This window comes from Cynocephalus volans, chromosome 10, assembly GCF_027409185.1.
Source record: "Cynocephalus volans isolate mCynVol1 chromosome 10, mCynVol1.pri, whole genome shotgun sequence".
NCBI classification, from domain to species: domain Eukaryota; kingdom Metazoa; phylum Chordata; class Mammalia; order Dermoptera; family Cynocephalidae; genus Cynocephalus; species Cynocephalus volans.
In genome coordinates, this window is record NC_084469.1 from 49,791,343 (window position 1) to 49,814,556 (window position 23,214).

Below are 23,214 nucleotides of genomic sequence, written 5' to 3' on the forward strand. Positions count from 1 at the left end.
TGACACTGACCTTGACCCTGACCCTGACCCTGACCCTAACCCTAACCCTAACCCTAAACCTGACCCTTACCCTAACCATAAACCTAACCCTAACCCTAACCCTAACCCTGACTCTGACCTAAACCCTAACCCTAACACTAAACCTGACCCTGATTCTTTCCCTAATGCTAAACCTGACCCTATGCTTAACCCTAACCCTAAACCTGACCCTGACACTGAACCTGACCCTGACCCTGACCCTGTCCCTAAACCTTACCCTAACCATGACCCTTACCTTGACCCTAACCCAAACACTAACCCTGACCCTAACCCTAACTCTAACCCTAAACCTAACCCTAACCCTAACACTGACCCTGACCCTAACCCTGACACTGACCCTAACTCTAACCCTAACCCTAACACTAACCCTGACACTAACCATAACCCTGACACTGACCCTCTCCGTAAAACTAACCCTAAACCTCACCCTGATCCTGACCTTGACCCTGACCCTGACCCTGACCCCAACCCTAACCCTAAATCTAACCCTAAACCTAACCCTAACCCTAACCCTAACAATAACCCTGACAATAACAATAACCCTGACCCTGACCCTCTCCGTAAAACTAACCCTAACCCTCACCCTGATCCTGACCCTGACCCTAACCCTAACCCTAAACCTGAACCTGACCCTAACCCTAACCCTGACCCTGACCCTGACACTAACCCTAACCCTAACCCTAACCCTAACTTGAACCCTAAACCTAACCCTGACCCTGTCCCTAAACTTAACCCTAACCCTCACCCTGATAGTGACATTTACCCTAACCCTAACCCTAATCCTAACCCTAACCCTGACCCTAAATCTGACCGTAAACCTAACCTAAACATTACCCTAAACCTAACCCTAACACACACACTGACCCTACCCTGACCCTTAACCTTACCTTGTCCCTAACCCTAATCCTAACCCTGAGCCTTACCCTAACCATAACTCAAAACCTAAACCTAAACCTTACCCTAACCCTAACACTAATCCTGACCATAACACTAACCCTTACCCTAACACTGACCCTGACCCAAATCCGGACCCTAACCCTAACCCTGACCCTAAGCTTAACCCTAACTCTAACTCTGACCATAAACCTATCCCTAACCCTAACCCTAACCCTAACACTAACACTGACCCTGACACTGAACCTGCCCCTGACCCTGACCCTGACCCTAACCCTAACCCTAACCCTGACCCTGACCTTGACCCTAACCCTAAACCTAACCCTGACCTTAACCCTAACCCTAAACCTAACCCTAACCCTAACCCTGACACTAACCCGAACCGTGATCCTAACCCTGACCCTAACCCTAAACCTAACCCTAACTCTAGCTCTAAACCCAACCCTAACTCTAGCCCTAAACCTAAACCTAACCCTAACTCTAGACCTAACCCTAACCCTAATCCTAACCCTATCCCTCATCCTAACTCTAGCCCTGACTGTAGCCCTAACCCTAAACCTACCCCTAACCCTAACCCTGACCCTAAACTTATCCCTAGGTCTAACACTAACCCTAAATCTAACCCTACCCCTAGCCCTAACACTGACCATGACCCTGACCCTGACCTTAACCCTAACCCTAAAACTAAACATTAAACTAACCCTAACCCTAACCCTAACCCTCACCCTACCCCTAACCCTAAACGTCACCCTAACCCTAACACTAACCCTAACCCTGACCCTAACCCTGAACCTGACCCCAACCCTGACCCTAAACCTTATCCTAAACCTAACCCTAACCCTGAACCTAAACCAAAACCTTACCCTAACCCTAACCCTGACACTAACCTGAATCGTGATCCTAACCCTGACACTAACCGTAAACCTAACCCGAACCCTAACCCTAACCCTAATCTTATCTCTGGCCATTAACCTAACCCTAACCCTAACACTAAGCCTAACCTGAAATCTGACACTGACCCTGACCCTGACCCTGACACTGACTGTGAACCTAACCGTAACCCTGACACTGACCTTGACCCTAAACCTAACCCTAACCCTGAGGCTAACCCTAACCCTAACACTAACCCTAACACTACCCCTGACCCTAACACTGACCCTGCCCTTAACCCGGACCCTAACCCTAACCCTAACCCTATCCCTGAACCTAACCCTAAATATAACCCTAACCTTAACCCAAACCTTAACTCTGACCCTGACCCTAAACCTTACCCTAAACCTGACCCTAACCCTGACCCTAACCCTAACCCTAACCCTAATCCTAACCCTATCCCTAACCCTAACACTAGCCCTAACCCTAACCCTAACACTAACTCTAGCTCAAACCCCAAACCTAATCCAAACCTTAGCCCTAACCCGAACCCTAGCCCTAACACTAACACTAGCCTTTAACATAGAGCTTACCATAACCCTGGACCTAAAGATTGCCATAGCCGTAGCCCTAATCTTAGCACAAACCATAACCCTGTCCCTCCCTTAGCCCTCACCCCAAACATATCCTTAAACCTAGCCCTAACCCTTGCCCTAACGCTAACCCTAACTCTAACCCTAAACCTAACCCAAACCCTAACCCTAGACCAAACCCTAACCCTAATCCTAACTCTAGCCCTAACTCTAGTCCTAACCCGAACACTACCCCTAACCCTAACCCTGACCCTAACCTTTTCCCTAATTCTAACACTAACACTAAATCTAACCCTAGACCTAGCCCTATCACTGACCCTGACCCTGACCCTAAACCTAACCCTTACCCTCACCCTAACCCTCACCCTACCCCTAAACCTAAACGCAACCCTAACCCTAACACTAACCCTAACCCTGACCCTAACCCTGAACCTGACCCCAACACTGACCCTAAACCTTAACCGAAACCTAACCCTAACCCTGAACCTAAACCTAAACCTAACCCTAAATCTAACCCTGACCCTGACCTTGACCCTAATGCTAACCCTAAACATGAGGCTAAGCATAACCCTAACCCTAACACTAACACTAACCATAACCCTAAACCTGACCCTGGCCCTGACCCTTACACTTACCCCAACCCTAACCGTGACCCTAACCCTAACCCTAACCCTGACCCTTACCTTGACCCTAACCCTAACACTAACCCTGACCCTAACCCTAACTGTACTCCTAAACCTAACCCTAACCTTAACCCTAACACTGACCCTGACCCTGACCCTGAAACTCAACCTAACCCTAACCCTAACCCTAACACTAACCCTGACACTAAACATAACCCTGACACTGACCGTCTCCGTAAAACTAACACTAACCCTCACCATGATCCTGACCTTGACCCTGACCCTGACCCTGACCCCAACCCTAAACCTAAATCTAAAACTAAACCTTACCCTAACCCTAACCCTAACCCTAAAAAGGACATTGACCCTGACCCTGACCCTTACCCTGACCTTTACCCTAACCCTAACCCTAACCCTTAGACTAAACCTAACCATAACCCTAAACCTAACCCTAACCGTAACCCTAACCCTAACCCTAACACTGACAATAACCCGAACCCTGATCCTAACCCGGACCCTAACCCTAACACTTACCCTGATGCTAAACCTAACCCTGACACTGACCTTGACCATAACCCTAACACTAATCCTGAGCCTAAACCTAACCCTGAGCCTAACCCTAACATTAACACTAACCCTGACCCTAATACTAACCCTGACCCTAATACTGACCCTGAACCTAACCCGGATCCTAACCCTAACCCTAACCCTAAACCTGACCCTAAACCTAAACCTAACCCTAACCTTAACGCTAACCTTAACCCTGACCCTGACCCTAAACCTACCCCTGACACTAACCCTAACCCTGACCCTAACCCTAACCCTAACCCTAACCATTACCCTAACCCTAAACCTGACCCTAACCCTGACCCTAACCCTAACACTAACCTTAACCCTAACCACAAATCTAAACATAACCCTGACACTGACCTTGACCCTGACCCTGACCCTGACCCTAACCCTAACCAAAATCCGAAACCTAACCCTAACTGTAACCCTAAACCTAACCCGAACCCTAACCCTAACCCTTACCCTGACCCTAACCCTAACCGTAAACCTGACCCTAACCCTAACCATAAACCTAACCCTAACCCTAAACCTAACCCTGACTCTGAACTTAACCCTAACCCTAACACTAAACCTGACCCTGATTCTTTCCCTAATGCTAATCCTGACCGTAAGCTTAACCCTAACCCTAAACCTGACCCTGACACTGAACCTGACCCTGACCCTGACAATGTCCCTAAACCTTACCCTAACCCTGACCCTTACCTTGACCCTAACCCAAACACTAACCCTGACCCTAACCCTAACTCTAACCCTAAACCTAACCCTAACCCTAACACTTACACTGACCCTGACCGTGACACTAACCCTAACCCTAACCCTAACCCTAACACTAAGCCTGACACTAACCATAACCCTGACACTGACCCTCTCCGTAAAACTAACCCTAACCCTCACCCTGATCCTGACCTTGACCCTGACCCTGACCCTGACCCTGACCCCAACCCTAACCCTAAATCTAACCCTAACCCTCACCCTAAAAATAAACCTAACCCTGACCCTAAACCTGACCCTGACCTTAACACTAACCCCAACACTAAACATGACCCTGATCCTTTCCCTAACCCTAGCCCTGACCCTAAGCTTAAACCTAACCCTAACTCTGACCATAAACCTATCCCTAACCCTAACCCTAACCCTAACACTAACACTGACCCTGACACTGAACCTGCCCCTGCCCCTGACCCTGACCCCAACCATAACCCTAACCCTGACCCTGACCTTGACCCTAACCATAAACCTAACCCTGACCTTAAAGCTAACCCTAAACCTAACCCTAACCCTAACCCTGACACTAACCCGAACCGTGATCCTAACCCTGACCCTAACCCTAAACCTAACCCGAACCCTAACCCTAACCCTAATCTTAACTCTGACCGTAAACCTAACCCTAACCCTAACCCTAACCCTAACCTGAAATCAGACACTGACCCTGACCCTGACCCTGACACTGACTGTGACCCTAACCGTAACCCTGACACTGACCTTAACCCTAACCCAAACCCTAACCCTAACCCTGTGGCTAACCCTAAACCTAACACTAACCCTAACACTACCCCTGACCCTAACACTGACCCTGCCCTTAACCTGGACCCTAACCCTAACCCTAACCCTATCCCTGACCCTAACCCTAAATATAACCCTAACCTTAACCCAAACTTTAACTCTGACACTGACCCTAAACCTTACCCTAAACCTGACCATAACCCTGACCCTAACCCTAACCCTAACCCTAATCCTAACCCTGACCCTAACCCTAACTCTAACCCTAAACCTAACCCTAACCCTAACACTTACCCTGACCCTGACACTAACCCTAACCGTAACCCTAACCCTAACACTAAGCCTGACACTAACCATAACCCTGACACTGACCCTCTCCGTAAAACTAACCCTAACCCTCACCCTGATCCTGACCTTGACCCTGACCCTGACCCTAAACCTAACCCTAAAACTAACCATAACCGTGACCCTAACCCTAACCCTAACCCTGACACTAACACGAACCCTGACCCTCACCCTAACCATAACCCTAACCCTTACCCTGAACCTGATCCTGACACTGACCCTGACCCTAACCCCAACCCTAACCCTGACCCTTACCTTGACCCTAAACCTAACCCTAAACCTGACCCTAACCCTAAATATAACCCTAACCTTAACCCAACCTTAACACTGACCCTGATGTAAACCCTACTCTAAACCTAACCCTTACCCTAAACCTAACCGTAACCCTTACCCTAACCCCAACCCTGACACTGACCATGAACCTGACCTGGACCCTGACCCTAACCCTAACCCTTAGCCAAATCCTGACCTTGACCCTAACCCTAACCCTAACCCTGAGGCTAACCCTAACTCTGACCCTAACCCTACGAGTAACCATAACACTATACCTGACCCTGACCGTGAACCTGACCCTAACCCTAACCCTAACCGTGACCCTACCCTAAAACTAACCCCCCACCTAACCCTAACCCTAACAATGACCTTGACCCTGACCCTGATCGTGACCCTAACCCTAACCCTAACCCTAAATCTAACCCTAACCCTAACCCTAACCCTAACCCTAACACTGACACTGACCCTAACACTGAACCTGCCCCTGCCCAGACCCTGACCCGAACCATAACCCTAAACCTGACCCTGACCTTGACCCTAACCCTAAACCTAACACTGACCCTAACGCTAACCCTAAACCTAACCCTAACCCGAAACCTGACAATAACCCTAACCCTGATCCTAAACCTGACCCTAACTCTAAACCTAACCCTAACCCTAACCCTAACCCTAATCCTAACTCTGACCATAAACCTAATCCTAAACCTAACACTAACCCTAACCCGAAATCTGATACTGACCCTGAACCTGACCCTGACCCTGACTGTAACACTAACCCTAACCCGGACAGTGACCTTGACCCTAACTTTAACCCTAACCCTGAGTCTAACCCTAACCCTAACCCTAACTCTAACACTAACCCTGAACCTAACAATGACCCTGCCCCTAACCCGGACCCTAAACCTAACCCTAACCCTAAACCTGACGCTAACCCTAAGTCTAACCCTAAACCTAACCCTAACCCTAACTCTAGACCTAAACCTAACCCTAATCCTAACCCTATCCCTGATCCTAACTCTAGCCCTAACTGTTGCCCTAACCCTAACACTACCCCTAACCCTAACCCTGACCCTAACATTATCCCTAATTCTAACACTAACCCAAATCTAACCCTAGCCCTAGCCCTAACACTGACCCTGACCCTGAACTTAACCCTAACCCTAAACCTAAACATTAAACTAACCCTAACCCTAACCCTAACCCTCACCCTGCCCCTATCCCTAAACGTCAACCTAACCCTAACACTAACCCTAACCCTGACCCTAACCCTGAACCTGACCCCAACCCTGACCCTAAACCTTATCCTAAACCTAACCCTAACCCTGAACCTAAACCAAAACCTTACCCTAACCCTAACCCTGACACTAACCTGAATCGTGATCCTAACCCTGACACTAACCGTAAACCTAACCCGAACCCTAACCCTAACCCTAATCTTATCTCTGGCCATTAACCTAACCCTAACCCTAACACTAAGCCTAACCTGAAATCTGACACTGACCCTGACCCTGACCCTGACACTGACTGTGAACCTAACCGTAACCCTGACACTGACCTTGACCCTAAACCTAACCCTAACCCTGAGGCTAACCCTAACCCTAACACTAACCCTAACACTACCCCTGACCCTAACACTGACCCTGCCCTTAACCCGGACCCTAACCCTAACCCTAACCCTATCCCTGAACCTAACCCTAAATATAACCCTAACCTTAACCCAAACCTTAACTCTGACCCTGACCCTAAACCTTACCCTAAACCTGACCCTAACCCTGACCCTAACCCTAACCCTAACCCTAATCCTAACCCTATCCCTAACCCTAACACTAGCCCTAACCCTAACCCTAACACTAACTCTAGCTCAAACCCCAAACCTAATCCAAACCTTAGCCCTAACCCGAACCCTAGCCCTAACACTAACACTAGCCTTTAACATAGAGCTTACCATAACCCTGGACCTAAAGATTGCCATAGCCGTAGCCCTAATCTTAGCACAAACCATAACCCTGTCCCTCCCTTAGCCCTCACCCCAAACATATCCTTAAACCTAGCCCTAACCCTTGCCCTAACGCTAACCCTAACTCTAACCCTAAACCTAACCCAAACCCTAACCCTAGACCAAACCCTAACCCTAATCCTAACTCTACCCCTAACTCTAGTCCTAACCCGAACACTACCCCTAACCCTAACCCTGACCCTAACCTTTTCCCTAATTCTAACACTAACACTAAATCTAACCCTAGACCTAGCCCTATCACTGACCCTGACCCTGACCCTAAACCTAACCCTTACCCTCACCCTAACCCTCACCCTACCCCTAAACCTAAACGCAACCCTAACCCTAACACTAACCCTAACCCTGACCCTAACCCTGAACCTGACCCCAACACTGACCCTAAACCTTAACCGAAACCTAACCCTAACCCTGAACCTAAACCTAAACCTAACCCTAAATCTAACCCTGACCCTGACCTTGACCCTAATGCTAACCCTAAACATGAGGCTAAGCATAACCCTAACCCTAACACTAACACTAACCATAACCCTAAACCTGACCCTGGCCCTGACCCTTACACTTACCCCAACCCTAACCGTGACCCTAACCCTAACCCTAACCCTGACCCTTACCTTGACCCTAACCCTAACACTAACCCTGACCCTAACCCTAACTGTACTCCTAAACCTAACCCTAACCTTAACCCTAACACTGACCCTGACCCTGACCCTGAAACTCAACCTAACCCTAACCCTAACCCTAACACTAACCCTGACACTAAACATAACCCTGACACTGACCGTCTCCGTAAAACTAACACTAACCCTCACCATGATCCTGACCTTGACCCTGACCCTGACCCTGACCCCAACCCTAAACCTAAATCTAAAACTAAACCTAACCCTAACCCTAACCCTATCACTAACCCTGACAATAACAATAACCCTGACCCTGACCCTCTCCGTAAAACTAACCCTAACCCTCAACCTGATCCTAACCCTGACCCTAATCCTAACCCTAACCCTGAACCTGACCCTAACCCTAACCCTGACCCTGAACCTTACACTAACCCTAACCCTAACTCTAACCCTAACTTGAACCCTAAACATGACCCTGACCCTGTCCCTAAACCTAACCCTAACCCTCACCCTGATAGTGACTTTAACCCTAACCCTAACCCTAATCCTAACCCAAACCCTGACCCTAAATCTGATCGTAAACCTAACCTAAACCTTACCCTAACCCTAACCCTAGCCCTAAAAAGACATTGACCCTGACCCTGACCCTTACCCTGACCTTTACCCTAACCCTAACCCTAACCCTTAGACTAAACCTAACCATAACCCTAAACCTAACCCTAACCGTAACCCTAACCCTAACCCTAACACTGACAATAACCCGAACCCTGATCATAACCCGGACCCTAACCCTAACACTTACCCTGATGCTAAACCTAACCCTGACACTGACCTTGACCATAACCCTAACACTAATCCTGAGCCTAAACCTAACCCTGAGCCTAACCCTAACATTAACACTAACCCTGACCCTAATACTAACCCTGACCCTAATACTGACCCTGAACCTAACCCGGATCCTAACCCTAACCCTAACCCTAAACCTGACCCTAAACCTAAACCTAACCCTAACCTTAACGCTAACCTTAACCCTGACCCTGACCCTAAACCTACCCCTGACACTAACCCTAACCCTGACCCTAACCCTAACCCTAACCCTAACCATTACCCTAACCCTAAACCTGACCCTAACCCTGACCCTAACCCTAACACTAACCTTAACCCTAACCACAAATCTAAACATAACCCTGACACTGACCTTGACCCTGACCCTGACCCTGACCCTAACCCTAACCAAAATCCGAAACCTAACCCTAACTGTAACCCTAAACCTAACCCGAACCCTAACCCTAACCCTTACCCTGACCCTAACCCTAACCGTAAACCTGACCCTAACCCTAACCATAAACCTAACCCTAACCCTAAACCTAACCCTGACTCTGAACTTAACCCTAACCCTAACACTAAACCTGACCCTGATTCTTTCCCTAATGCTAATCCTGACCGTAAGCTTAACCCTAACCCTAAACCTGACCCTGACACTGAACCTGACCCTGACCCTGACAATGTCCCTAAACCTTACCCTAACCCTGACCCTTACCTTGACCCTAACCCAAACACTAACCCTGACCCTAACCCTAACTCTAACCCTAAACCTAACCCTAACCCTAACACTTACACTGACCCTGACCGTGACACTAACCCTAACCCTAACCCTAACCCTAACACTAAGCCTGACACTAACCATAACCCTGACACTGACCCTCTCCGTAAAACTAACCCTAACCCTCACCCTGATCCTGACCTTGACCCTGACCCTGACCCTGACCCTGACCCCAACCCTAACCCTAAATCTAACCCTAACCCTCACCCTAAAAATAAACCTAACCCTGACCCTAAACCTGACCCTGACCTTAACACTAACCCCAACACTAAACATGACCCTGATCCTTTCCCTAACCCTAGCCCTGACCCTAAGCTTAAACCTAACCCTAACTCTGACCATAAACCTATCCCTAACCCTAACCCTAACCCTAACACTAACACTGACCCTGACACTGAACCTGCCCCTGCCCCTGACCCTGACCCCAACCATAACCCTAACCCTGACCCTGACCTTGACCCTAACCATAAACCTAACCCTGACCTTAAAGCTAACCCTAAACCTAACCCTAACCCTAACCCTGACACTAACCCGAACCGTGATCCTAACCCTGACCCTAACCCTAAACCTAACCCGAACCCTAACCCTAACCCTAATCTTAACTCTGACCGTAAACCTAACCCTAACCCTAACCCTAACCCTAACCTGAAATCAGACACTGACCCTGACCCTGACCCTGACACTGACTGTGACCCTAACCGTAACCCTGACACTGACCTTAACCCTAACCCAAACCCTAACCCTAACCCTGTGGCTAACCCTAAACCTAACACTAACCCTAACACTACCCCTGACCCTAACACTGACCCTGCCCTTAACCTGGACCCTAACCCTAACCCTAACCCTATCCCTGACCCTAACCCTAAATATAACCCTAACCTTAACCCAAACTTTAACTCTGACACTGACCCTAAACCTTACCCTAAACCTGACCATAACCCTGACCCTAACCCTAACCCTAACCCTAATCCTAACCCTGACCCTAACCCTAACTCTAACCCTAAACCTAACCCTAACCCTAACACTTACCCTGACCCTGACACTAACCCTAACCGTAACCCTAACCCTAACACTAAGCCTGACACTAACCATAACCCTGACACTGACCCTCTCCGTAAAACTAACCCTAACCCTCACCCTGATCCTGACCTTGACCCTGACCCTGACCCTAAACCTAACCCTAAAACTAACCATAACCGTGACCCTAACCCTAACCCTAACCCTGACACTAACACGAACCCTGACCCTCACCCTAACCATAACCCTAACCCTTACCCTGAACCTGATCCTGACACTGACCCTGACCCTAACCCCAACCCTAACCCTGACCCTTACCTTGACCCTAAACCTAACCCTAAACCTGACCCTAACCCTAAATATAACCCTAACCTTAACCCAACCTTAACACTGACCCTGATGTAAACCCTACTCTAAACCTAACCCTTACCCTAAACCTAACCGTAACCCTTACCCTAACCCCAACCCTGACACTGACCATGAACCTGACCTGGACACTGACCCTAACCCTAACCCTTAGCCAAATCCTGACCTTGACCCTAACCCTAACCCTAACCCTGAGGCTAACCCTAACTCTGACCCTAACCCTACGAGTAACCATAACACTATACCTGACCCTGACCGTGAACCTGACCCTAACCCTAACCCTAACCGTGACCCTACCCTAAAACTAACGCCCCACCTAACCCTAACCCTAACAATGACCTTGACCCTGACCCTGATCGTGACCCTAACCCTAACCCTAACCCTAAATCTAACCCTAACCCTAACCCTAACCCTAACCCTAACACTGACACTGACCCTAACACTGAACCTGCCCCTGCCCAGACCCTGACCCGAACCATAACCCTAAACCTGACCCTGACCTTGACCCTAACCCTAAACCTAACACTGACCCTAACGCTAACCCTAAACCTAACCCTAACCCGAAACCTGACAATAACCCTAACCCTGATCCTAAACCTGACCCTAACTCTAAACCTAACCCTAACCCTAACCCTAACCCTAATCCTAACTCTGACCATAAACCTAATCCTAAACCTAACACTAACCCTAACCCGAAATCTGATACTGACCCTGAACCTGACCCTGACCCTGACTGTAACACTAACCCTAACCCGGACAGTGACCTTGACCCTAACTTTAACCCTAACCCTGAGTCTAACCCTAACCCTAACCCTAACTCTAACACTAACCCTGAACCTAACAATGACCCTGCCCCTAACCCGGACCCTAAACCTAACCCTAACCCTAAACCTGACGCTAACCCTAAGTCTAACCCTAAACCTAACCCTAACCCTAACTCTAGACCTAAACCTAACCCTAATCCTAACCCTATCCCTGATCCTAACTCTAGCCCTAACTGTTGCCCTAACCCTAACACTACCCCTAACCCTAACCCTGACCCTAACATTATCCCTAATTCTAACACTAACCCAAATCTAACCCTAGCCCTAGCCCTAACACTGACCCTGACCCTGAACTTAACCCTAACCCTAAACCTAAACATTAAACTAACCCTAACCCTAACCCTAACCCTCACCCTGCCCCTATCCCTAAACGTAACCCTAACCCTAACACTAACCCTAACCCTGACCCTAACCCTCAACCTGACCCCAAACCTGACCCTAAACCTTACCCTAAGCCTAACCCTAACCCTGAACCTAAACGTAAAACTAACCCTAACCCTAACCCTGACCCTGACCTTGACCCTAACGCTAACCCTAAACATGAGGCTAAGCATAACCCTAACCCTAACACTAACACTAACCATAACACTAAACCTGACACTGGCCCTGACTTTGACCCTTACCCCAACCCTAACCGTGACCCTAACCCTAACCCTAACCCTGACACTAACCTGAACCCGGATCCTAACTGTAACCCTAACACTAACCCAGACCCTAATACTGACCATGACCCTAACCCGGATCCTAACCCTAACCCTAACCCTAACCCTGACCCTAACCCTAAACCTAACCCTAAACTTAACGCTAACCTTAACCCTGAACCTGACCCTAAACCTACCCCTAACACTAAACCTAACACTGACCCTGACCCTAACCCTAACCCTAACCCTTACCCTAACCCTAACCCTGACCCTAACCCGGACCCTAACCCTAAACCTGACCCTAAACTTAACCCTAACCCTCACCCTAAACCTAAACCTAACCCTGACCCTGACCTTGCCCCTAACCCTAAACCTAACCCTGAGGCTAACCTAACCCTGACCCTAACCCTAAGACTAACCATAACCCTAAAACTGACACTGACCCTAACCCTAACACTAACCCTAACCCTAACCACAAACCTAAACCTAACCCTGACACTGACCTTGACCCTGACCCTGACCCTGACCCTAACCCTAAACCTAACCCTAAACCTGACCCTTACCCTAACCATAAACCTAACCCTAACCCTAACCCTAACCCTGACTCTGACCTAAACCCTAACCCTAACACTAAACCTGACCCTGATTCTTTCCCTAATGCTAAACCTGACCCTATGCTTAACCCTAACCCTAAACCTGACCCTGACACTGAACCTGACCCTGACCCTGACCCTGTCCCTAAACCTTACCCTAACCATGACCCTTACCTTGACCCTAACCCAAACACTAACCCTGACCCTAACCCTAACTCTAACCCTAAACCTAACCCTAACCCTAACACTGACCCTGACCCTAACCCTGACACTGACCCTAACTCTAACCCTAACCCTAACACTAACCCTGACACTAACCATAACCCTGACACTGACCCTCTCCGTAAAACTAACCCTAAACCTCACCCTGATCCTGACCTTGACCCTGACCCTGACCCCAACCCTAACCCTAAATCTAACCCTAAACCTAACCCTAACCCTAACCCTAACAATAACCCTGACAATAACAATAACCCTGACCCTGACCCTCTCCGTAAAACTAACCCTAACCCTCACCCTGATCCTGACCCTGACCCTAACCCTAACCCTAAACCTGAACCTGACCCTAACCCTAACCCTGACCCTGACCCTGACACTAACCCTAACCCTAACCCTAACCCTAACTTGAACTCTAAACCTAACCCTGACCCTGTCCCTAAACTTAACCCTAACCCTCACCCTGATAGTGACATTTACCCTAACCCTAACCCTAATCCTAACCCTAACCCTGACCCTAAATCTGACCGTAAACCTAACCTAAACATTACCCTAAACCTAACCCTAACACACACACTGACCCTACCCTGACCCTTAACCTTACCTTGTCCCTAACCCTAATCCTAACCCTGAGCCTTACCCTAACCATAACTCAAAACCTAAACCTAAACCTTACCCTAACCCTAACACTAATCCTGACCATAACACTAACCCTTACCCTAACACTGACCCTGACCCAAATCCGGACCCTAACCCTAACCCTAACCCTAATCTTAACTCTGACCGTTAACCTAACCCTAACACTAACCCTAACCCTAACACTAAACCTGACCCTGATCCTTTCCCTAACCCTAGCCCTGACCCTAAGCTTAACCCTAACTCTAACTCTGACCATAAACCTATCCCTAACCCTAACCCTAACCCTAACACTAACACTGACCCTGACACTGAACCTGCCCCTGACCCTGACCCTGACCCTAACCCTAACCCTAACCCTGACCCTGACCTTGACCCTAACCCTAAACCTAACCCTGACCTTAACCCTAACCCTAAACCTAACCCTAACCCTAACCCTGACACTAACCCGAACCGTGATCCTAACCCTTACCCTAACCCTAAACCTAACCCTAACTCTAGCTCTAAACCCAACCCTAACTCTAGCCCTAAACCTAAACCTAACCCTAACTCTAGACCTAACCCTAACCCTAATCCTAACCCTATCCCTCATCCTAACTCTAGCCCTGACTCTAGCCCTAACCCTAAACCTACCCCTAACCCTAACCCTGACCCTAAACTTATCCCTAGGTCTAACACTAACCCTAAATCTAACCCTACCCCTAGCCCTAACACTGACCATGACCCTGACCCTGACCTTAACCCTAACCCTAAAACTAAACATTAAACTAACCCTAACCCTAACCCTAACCCTCACCCTACCCCTAACCCTAAACGTCACCCTAACCCTAACACTAACCCTAACCCTGACCCTAACCCTGAACCTGACCCCAACCCTGACCCTAAACCTTATCCTAAACCTAACCCTAACCCTGAACCTAAACCAAAACCTTACCCTAACCCTAACCCTGACCCTAAACTTATCCCTAGGTCTAACACTAACCCTAAATCTAACCCTACCCCTAGCCCTAACACTGACCATGACCCTGACCCTGACCTTAACCCTAACCCTAAAACTAAACATTAAACTAACCCTAACCCTAACCCTAACCCTCACCCTACCCCTAACCCTAAACGTCACCCTAACCCTAACACTAACCCTAACCCTGACCCTAACCCTGAACCTGACCCCAACCCTGACCCTAAACCTTATCCTAAACCTAACCCTAACCCTGAACCTAAACCAAAACCTTACCCTAACCCTAACCCTGACACTAACCTGAATCGTGATCCTAACCCTGACACTAACCGTAAACCTAACCCGAACCCTAACCCTAACCCTAATCTTATCTCTGGCCATTAACCTAACCCTAACCCTAACACTAAGCCTAACCTGAAATCTGACACTGACCCTGACCCTGACCCTGACACTGACTGTGAACCTAACCGTAACCCTGACACTGACCTTGACCCTAAACCTAACCCTAACCCTGAGGCTAACCCTAACCCTAACACTAACCCTAACACTACCCCTGACCCTAACACTGACCCTGCCCTTAACCCGGACCCTAACCCTAACCCTAACCCTATCCCTGAACCTAACCCTAAATATAACCCTAACCTTAACCCAAACCTTAACTCTGACCCTGACCCTAAACCTTACCCTAAACCTGACCCTAACCCTGACCCTAACCCTAACCCTAACCCTAATCCTAACCCTATCCCTAACCCTAACACTAGCCCTAACCCTAACCCTAACACTAACTCTAGCTCAAACCCCAAACCTAATCCAAACCTTAGCCCTAACCCGAACCCTAGCCCTAACACTAACACTAGCCTTTAACATAGAGCTTACCATAACCCTGGACCTAAAGATTGCCATAGCCGTAGCCCTAATCTTAGCACAAACCATAACCCTGTCCCTCCCTTAGCCCTCACCCCAAACATATCCTTAAACCTAGCCCTAACCCTTGCCCTAACGCTAACCCTAACTCTAACCCTAAACCTAACCCAAACCCTAACCCTAGACCAAACCCTAACCCTAATCCTAACTCTAGCCCTAACTCTAGTCCTAACCCGAACACTACCCCTAACCCTAACCCTGACCCTAACCTTTTCCCTAATTCTAACACTAACACTAAATCTAACCCTAGACCTAGCCCTATCACTGACCCTGACCCTGACCCTAAACCTAACCCTTACCCTCACCCTAACCCTCACCCTACCCCTAAACCTAAACGCAACCCTAACCCTAACACTAACCCTAACCCTGACCCTAACCCTGAACCTGACCCCAACACTGACCCTAAACCTTAACCGAAACCTAACCCTAACCCTGAACCTAAACCTAAACCTAACCCTAAATCTAACCCTGACCCTGACCTTGACCCTAATGCTAACCCTAAACATGAGGCTAAGCATAACCCTAACCCTAACACTAACACTAACCATAACCCTAAACCTGACCCTGGCCCTGACCCTTACACTTACCCCAACCCTAACCGTGACCCTAACCCTAACCCTAACCCTGACACTAACACGAACCCTGACCCTAACCCTAAGCATAACCCTAACCCTTACCCTGACACTGAACCTGATCCTGACACTGACCCTGACCCTAACCCCAACCCTAACCCTGACCCTTACCTTGACACTAAACCTAACCCTAACCCTGACCCTAACCCTAATCCTAACCCTAACCCTAACCCTAAACATGACACTAACCCGAACCCTGATCCTAAATCTGAACCTAACCCTAACCCTACTCATAACCCTAAACCAAACCCTAACACTAACCCGAACCCTGACCCTAACCCTAACCCTAACCCTAACCCTACCCCTAATCCTAAACCTAACCCTTACACTAACCCTAACCCTGACACTGACCCTGACCCTGACCTGGACCCTGTCCCTAACGCTAAACTTTAGTCAGATCCTGACCTTGACCCTAACCCTAACCCTAACCCTGAAGCTAACCCTAACACTGACCCTAACCGTAAGAGTAACCATAACCCTAAACCTGACCCTGACACTGAACCTGACCCTAACCCTAACCCTAACCGTGACCCTAACACTATCCCTAACCCTAACCCCAATCCTAAGCCTAACCACGACACTGACCTTGACACTGACCCTGATCCTGACCCTAACCCTAACCCTAACCCTAAATCTAACCCTAACCCTAACCCTAACCCTGACCCTAACCCTAACCCTGACCCTAACCCTTACCCTAACCCTAAACCTGACCCTAACCCTAACCATACACCTAAACCTAACCCAAACCCTAACCCTGACTCTGACCTTAACCCTAACCCTAACACTAAACCTGACCCTGATTCTTTCCCTAATGCGAACCCTGACCCTAAGCTTAACGCTAACCCTAATCTATACCCTGACACAGAACCTGACCCTGACCCTGTCCCTAACCCTAACCCAAACCCGGACCCTTACCTTGACCCTAACCCTAACACTAACCCTGACCCTAACCCTAACTGTACTCCTAAACCTAACCCTAACCTTAACCCTAACACTGACCCTGACCCTGACCCTGAATCTCAACCTAACCCTAACCCTAACCCTAACACTAATCCTGACACTAAACATAAACCTGACCCTGACCGTCTCCGTAAAACTAACACTAACCCTCACCATGATCCTGACCTTGACCCTGACCCTGACCCTGACCCCAACCCTAAACCTAAATCTAAAACTAAACCTAACCCTAACCCTAACCCTATCACTAACCCTGACAATAACAATAACCCTGACCCTGACTCTCTCCGTAAAACTAACCCTAACCCTCAACCTGATCCTAACCCTGACCCTAATCCTAACCCTAACCCTGAACCTGACCCTAACCCTAACCCTGACCCTGAACCTTACACTAACCCTAACCCTAATTCTAACCCTAACTTGAACCCTAAACATGACCCTGACCCTGTCCCTAAACCTAACCCTAACCCTCACCCTGATAGTGACTTTAACCCTAACCCTAACCCTAATCCTAACCCAAACCCTGACCCTAAATCTGATCGTAAACCTAACCTAAACCTTACCCTAACCCTAACCCTAACACTAAAAAGGACATTGACCCTGACCCTGACCCTTACCCTGACCTTTACCCTAACCCTAACCCTAACCCTTAGACTAAACCTAACCATAACCCTAAACCTAACCCTAACCGTAACCCTAACCCTAACCCTAACCCTGACACTAACCCGAACCCTGATCCTAACCCGGACCCTAACCCTAACACTTACCCTGATGCTAAACCTAACCCTGACACTGACCTTGACCATAACCCTAACCCTAATCCTGAGCCTAAACCTAACCCTGAGCCTAACCCTAACATTAACACTAACCCTGACCCTAATACTAACCCTGACCCTAATACTGACCCTGAACCTAACCCGGATCCTAACCCTAACCCTAACCCTAACCCTGACCCTAAACCTAAACCTAACCCTAAACTTAACGCTAACCTGAACCCTGACCCTGACCCTAAACGTACCCCTGACACTAACCCTAACCCTGACCCTAACCCTAACCCTAACCCTAACCATTACCCTAACCCTAAACCTGACCCTAACCCTGACCCTAACCCTAACACTAACCTTAACCCTAACCACAAATCTAAACATATCCCTGACACTGACCTTGACCCTGACCCTGACCCTGACCCTAACCCTAACCAAAATCCGAAACCTAACCCTAACTGTAACCCTAAACCTAACCCGAACCCTAACCCTAACCCTTACCCTGACCCTAACCCTAACCCTAAACCTGACCCTAACCCTAACCATAAACCTAACCCTAACCCTAAATCTAACCCTAACCCTCACCCTAAAAATAAACCTAACCCTGACCCTAAACCTGACCCTGACCTTAACACTAACCCCAACACAAAACATGACCCTGATCCTTTCCCTAACCCTAGCCCTGACCCTAAGCTTAAACCTAACCCTAACTCTGACCATAAACCTATCCCTAACCCTAACCCTAACCCTAACACTAACACTGACGCTGACACTGAACCTGCCCCTGACCCTGACCCTGACCCCAACCATAACCCTAACCCTGACCCTGACCTTGACCCTAACCATAAACCTAACCCTGACCTTAAAGCTAACCCTAAACCTAACCCTAACCCTAACCCTGACACTAACCCGAACCGTGATCCTAACCCTGACCCTAACCCTAAACCTAACCCGAACCCTAACCCTAACCCTAATCTTAACTCTGACCGTAAACCTAACCCTAACCCTAACCTGAAATCAGACACTGACCCTGACCCTGACCCTGACACTGACTGTGACCCTAACCGTAACCCTGACACTGACCTTGACCCTAACCCAAACCCTAACCCTAACCCTGTGGCTAACCCTAAACCTAACACTAACCCTAACACTACCCCTGACCCTAACACTGACCCTGCCCTTAACCTGGACCCTAACCCTAACCCTAACCCTATCCCTGACCCTAACCCTAAATATAACCCTAACCTTAACCCAAACTTTAACTCTGACACTGACCCTAAACCTTACCCTAAACCTGACCATAACCCTGACCCTAACCCTAACCCTAACCCTAATCCTAACCCTGACCCTAACCCTAACTCTAACCCTAAACCTAACCCTAACCCTAACACTTACCCTGACCCTGACCCTGACACTAACCCTAACCGTAACCCTAACCCTAACACTAAGCCTGACACTAACCATAACCCTGACACTGACCCTCTCCGTAAAACTAACCCTAACCCTCACCCTGATCCTGACCTTGACCCTGACCCTGACCCTAAACCTAACCCTAAAACTAACCATAACCGTGACCCTAACCCTAACCCTAACCCTGACACTAACACGAACCCTGACCCTAACCCTAACCATAACCCTAACCCTTACCCTGAACCTGATCCTGACACTGACCCTGACCCTAACCCCAACCCTAACCCTGACCCTTACCTTGACCCTAAACCTAACCCTAAACCTGACCCTAACCCTAAATATAACCCTAACCTTAACCCAACCTTAACACTGACCCTGATGTAAACCCTACTCTAAACCTAACCCTTACCCTAAACCTAACCGTAACCCTTACCCTAACCCCAACCCTGACACTGACCATGAACCTGACCTGGACCCTGACCCTAACCCTAACCCTTAGCCAAATCCTGACCTTGACCCTAACCCTAACCCTAACCCTGAGGCTAACCCTAACTCTGACCCTAACCCTACGAGTAACCATAACACTATACCTGACCCTGACCGTGAACCTGACCCTAACCCTAACCCTAACCGTGACCCTACCCTAAAACTAACGCCCCACCTAACCCTAACCCTAACAATGACCTTGACCCTGACCCTGATCGTGACCCTAACCCTAACCCTAACCCTAAATCTAACCCTAACCCTAACCCTAACCCTAACCCTAACACTGACACTGACCCTAACACTGAACCTGCCCCTGCCCAGACCCTGACCCGAACCATAACCCTAAACCTGACCCTGACCTTGACCCTAACCCTAAACCTAACACTGACCCTAACGCTAACCCTAAACCTAACCCTAACCCGAAACCTGACAATAACCCTAACCCTGATCCTAAACCTGACCCTAACTCTAAACCTAACCCTAACCCTAACCCTAACCCTAATCCTAACTCTGACCATAAACCTAATCCTAAACCTAACCCTAACCCTAACCCGAAATCTGATACTGACCCTGAACCTGACCCTGACCCTGACTGTAACACTAACCCTAACCCGGACAGTGACCTTGACCCTAACTTTAACCCTAACCCTGAGTCTAACCCTAACCCTAACCCTAACTCTAACACTAACCCTGAACCTAACAATGACCCTGCCCCTAACCCGGACCCTAACCCTAACCCTAACCCTAACCCTGACGCTAACCCTAACTCTAACCCTAAACCTAACCCTAACCCTAACTCTAGACCTAAACCTAACCCTAATCCTAACCCTATCCCTGATCCTAACTCTAGCCCTAACTGTTGCCCTAACCCTAACACTACCCCAAACCCTAACCCTGACCCTAACATTATCCCTAATTCTAACACTAACCCAAATCTAACCCTAGCCCTAGCCCTAACACTGACCCTGACCCTGAACTTAACCCTAACCCTAAACCTAAACATTGAACTAACCCTAACCCTAACCCTAACCCTCACCCTACCCCTAACCCTAAACGTCACCCTAACCCTAACACTAACCCTAACCCTGACCCTAACCCTGAACCTGACCCCAACCCTGACCCTAAACCTTATCCTAAACCTAAACCTAACCCTGAACCTAAACCAAAACCTTACCCTAACCCTAACCCTGACACTAACCCGAATCGTGATCCTAACCCTGACCCTAACCCTAAACCTAACCCGAACCCTAACCCTAACCCTAATCTTATCTCTGGCCGTTAACCTAACCCTAACCCTAACACTAAGCCTAACCTGAAATCTGACACTGACCCTGACCATGACCCTGACACTGACTGTGAACCTAACCGTAACCCTGACACTGACCTTGACCCTAAACCTAACCCTAACCCTGAGGCTAACCCTAACCCTAACACTAACCCTAACACTACCCCTGACCCTAACACTGACCCTGCCCTTAACCCGGACCCTAACCCTAACCCTAACCCTATCCCTGAACCTAACCCTAAATATAACCCTAACCTTAACCCAAACCTTAACTCTGACCCTGACCCTAAACCTTACCCTAAACCTGACACTAACCCTGACCCTAACCCTAACCCTAACCCTAATCCTAACCCTATCCCTAAACCTAACACTAGCCCTAACCCTAACCCTAACACTAACTCTAGCTCAAACCCCAAACCTAATCCAAACCCTAGCCCTAACCCGAACCCTAGCCCCAACACTAACACTAGCCTTTAACATAGAGCTTACCATAACCCTGGACCTAAAGATTGCCATAGCCGTAGCCCTAATCTTAGCACAAACCATAACCCTGTCCCTCCCTTAGCCCTCACCCCAAACATATCCTTAAACCTAGCCCTAACCCTTGCCCTAACGCTAACCCTAACTCTAACCCTAAACCTAACCCAAACCCTAACCCTAGACCAAACCCTAACCCTAATCCTAACTCTATCCCTAATCCTAACTCTAGCCCTAACTCTAGTCCTAACCCGAACACTACCCCTAACCCTAACCCTGACCCTAACCTTTTCCCTAATTCTAACACTAACACTAAATCTAACCCTAGCCCTAGCCCTATCACTGACCCTGACCCTGACCCTAAACCTAACCCTTACCCTCACCCTAACCCTCACCCTACCCTTAAACCTAAACGTAACCCTAACCCTAACACTAACCCTAACCCTGACCCTAACACTGAACCTGACCCCAAACCTGACCCTAAACCTTAACCGAAACCTAACCCTAACCCTGAACCTAAACCTAAACCTAACCTTAAATCTAACCCTGACCCTGACCTTGACCCTAATGCTAACCCTAAACATGAGGCTAAGCATAACCCTAACCCTAACACTAACCATAACCCTAAACCTGACCCTGGCCCTGACCCTTACACTTACCCCAACCCTAACCGTGACCCTAACCCTAACCCTAACCCTGACACTAACACGAACCCTGACCCTAACCCTAAGCATAACCCTAACCCTTACCCTGACACTGAACCTGATCCTGACACTGACCCTGACCCTAACCCCAACCCTAACCCTGACCCTTACCTTGACCCTAAACCTAACCCTAACCCTGACCCTAACCCTAAACCTAACCCTAAACCTAAACCTAACCCTAACCCTAACCCTAACCCTGACACTAACCCTAACCCTGACCCTAACCCTAACCCAAACCCTAACCCTAACCCTAACCCTAAACCTAACCCTAACACTAAACCTAACCCTGACCCTAACCCTAACCCTAACCCTAACCCTTACCCTAACCCTAAACCTAACCCTTACACTAACCCTAACCCTGACACTGACCCTGACCCTGA